This window comes from Papio anubis, chromosome 14 (genome assembly GCF_008728515.1).
Source record: "Papio anubis isolate 15944 chromosome 14, Panubis1.0, whole genome shotgun sequence".
NCBI classification, from domain to species: Eukaryota; Metazoa; Chordata; class Mammalia; order Primates; family Cercopithecidae; genus Papio; species Papio anubis.
Window position 1 is genome coordinate 98,406,043 of NC_044989.1, and position 3,485 is coordinate 98,409,527.

Here is a 3,485-nt window from a genome sequence, read left to right on the forward strand (position 1 = left end):
AAAGCCAGGGCCCTGCCTGGAGGTTGGAGGTGAAAGGAAATGTTGGAGGGTAATGAAAAAATCTTTTGGTCAAATTTGCGATCATGAACACTTACCCCAGGGAATCAAAGCCAGTGCAAGTGGCCACAGAGTAGCCAGAAATGGGTACCTCTGGTGAAAGAAGTGAGGCATTTCTTACCAACCTCACAGGCCCCTGGAGGAGCTGGGGAGGATGCATAGGCACACATAAATTCACTTTCTTTTTCTTTTTTACGTCTTTTTTGTTTCATTTTATTCTGTGGTGTAGGATGAGGAAGCTTGAGCAAATGCCTTTGTTACCACCTTTTTAACACCATCCTGATAGTTCGAGGACACTTTCAGAAACCTTCCCTTTTAGTACTTTCAATGGAAGGCTGACAGAACATGAAACACTCCAACATTTGGGGAAAATAAGGAGCTTTGCAAGCTGACGTAAATGTCTAATTAGAATTTTCCACCACCACCACTTGCAACCTTTGAATCTTCCTTTCCCATTTGTTTCCAGCCACGCTCTCCATTTTAACACTTTTCAGGGTAGATTTGAATGTACCAAATCGCTGCCTTCATCCTGGCATCTCACAATTCATTGCAGTTGATTGGCACCAAACATTTGTGGCTTCAACCCTGCTCCTCCCCCAACCCCATTTTATAGTTTGGGGTTCTTGTGAAGAAAAGAATACTGCTAACTCTTGATCACTGAGACACACTTATTTGAATATAATAATCATAATGAAATAACTTCTTCCATGGAGCCCACCCTGTGGTTATTGCTACTCAAATACTTTGCTCCTTCTCGGGAACTGGCGCGTTATTATTTCGACACCATTGTTCCTATAGGGTAATTAATAAAGTACAGCTCCCGGGCAAAGCAACGAATGCTCCTACTTTCACATTCTTATTTACTTTTTCTCCAAGCGTTAAAAGCACAGTTTCTTCCAAATACTGGCTGTGATCTAGGATCCGAATAGGACAAATCAGATGACGCTGTAGCCTTAAAAATGGTTGCATTTTGAAAAATCATAATAAAGATGAAGAGTAAGCTTTCTACTGTGTGAAAAATAACAACCATTTCAAACCATGGTAATCCCCAGAAGATGCCAGACTTGAATGAAATGCAAGAGAGCACCTGAGGAGTCGAAGCTTAATTTGCGTATACAGTTGGCTTTCTCTATAATATCTGACTCAGAATCTGTAACGAAAATGAAATCACGTTAAATTAACTGTAAAAAATAAGTTGATTTAATTAAGCAAGAAAGACTTAATAGATATAATAAAATGTTAAAAAGTCAAATGATGTGCAGTTACATTTCAGTTAACACTGCTCAACAAATGTACTAAATTTATTCCTTTCAATAATGATGTGTTTTGAACATTTAATTAGATAAATAATGTCTAATCACTTCAGCAAATCTGAACTGGAAGAATCCCTTGTCATCAAAGGTGACTCACGCTTGTTACATCTACCTTCTAAGGGAAGGTAAAGCTGACAAACTTCAGCTCTTTTCAAGGAGATGAACAGAAATAAGGTAAAGTCTGTCTTTCAAGCCTCATTAAAATTCAGGGTTTGCTAAACAAACTATTATTTACAGTAAGAAGAGTGATATTCGGAATAGACTTCTACTTGTTTGCCTTTTTTTTTTTAAGAATCAGAAACTATAAGCAGCTGATAAGAAAAGGTATTCAGTGTTAGATGTCCTATAATTCATCATAATACTGTTTCCTTTAATAACTACTTTGCTCAAGTGATTGGCATGATTACAAGAAAATTACTTCAAATTATTCATCTCTTATCTTTCCTCTAAGATGTCCTAAGTTGGATGATAGTTAGCATAATGGGGCCTTATTAATTACTAATGTGGAAAGTCCTTCACAATTTGGATAGAGTTTGTAGCCTAAATAAGGAAAATAGTGCCAAATGCACCCTTACATCATCTGCTCCTTAAGATGGTGCCACCCACTGTCTATTAAATGGAATATCAAGGACATTTATTTCTTCATTTGGAATTTGCTAAGATGAACCCAGCCTGTATATGAAAAGCAGACCCATAATTAACATCTATATGTGTATACACACACACACAGACACACCCAGAGGAATGCGCGCACACACACACACACACACACACAAGAGCATATACCCAATGCACAAAAGTATTGATGTGCTCTGAAATGTAGAAGATGATTAACATAAAATTATCATTTCAAGCTTATGGTGTTAATTCATTCATATCTTTCTGGAAAAACAATTCGTGGTGGAGGATCTTTCCATTTCTAATATTGCCTGGAATAATTTGTTTTGGGAAATTTACCTATAAATATATTTAATTCATCCCAAGACATAATATAGTATGAAGTTCTGTTAAACCCTGAGACTTTTGAATTTATAGATAGCTTGCTGTTAAAAACATCTTTCATTTCTTCCCTTACTTTGAGGGAAAGTAGATATATAAATAGAACACACAAACACACAAACTTAGAATTTTCATTCATATTCATTTTAAATAGTCACCCGGTTTTAAGTTATGTTTCTTCTATACAATGTTTTATGGAATATTTGTCTTTTCATGCTACTTATTTTCTATTTTTCACAATTTTTTTCTTTTCTCTGTGATGATATAAAATTTATAAACCAACTCAGAATCTGGGATCACGTAAAGTCAAGCCTAAGGAGGTTACAATGGGGGTCGGAAGGTTACTCTGTATGTAAATAATAACACAGTTATTTGGGGGGTGTTTTCTTGTGGTAATGTTTCCAACTTAAAGAATCCTTGAAATTTTTCACTTTCTCAGTGTTTACTTCAACATTCAAAGTTTTTTCCTTTGGATTTGTAAGACATAACAAGCATACTTACATGCATGTGGGGTTCCATATAAAAATCAAGAAACAACATGACCCATATACCACAGAAAACTAGGAAGAAACACTAGTCTGTGGCAGGTTCTAGTGACTGGATGTAAGTGCTTTTCTAAAATCTGCCATCTCGAGGGTAGATTTCACCTGCAGCTGTAGTTAGGATACTGTGTCCAGCTTCAAAGCATTTTTATATTATACCTGCTGGGCCAGGACACGCCATCATGATCACAGGACCCTTCCCTGTCAGGGAGTAGAGAAAAAGGCTGTAGGGCAACAGTATTTGGCCTAAGGTCAGACTTGTTTTGTGTGGAGGGTCTTCCTCTTTCATCCTGTATTCCTCTCTGTTCACCTTGGTGAGCCTGTGGTTCGTGGACCTTTGTTATTTCTTACCACCGGCTTCTCGGTGTGTGTCTGCTTGGGTTTACCAGCAATCACTGGGATTTTAATCTCTGGGGCCACTTCTTGGGATCCCATCCAGGTGTTCTGTCCTGTTGGAATGGTGCCTATATTTTGGCTTGGGCAACGGAAAATTGTGGAATGTAAAATGCAGTCCAGTGATATTGATCAAATATACCATATAGCCACATATTTGAAACATTATAATGTAAGACAC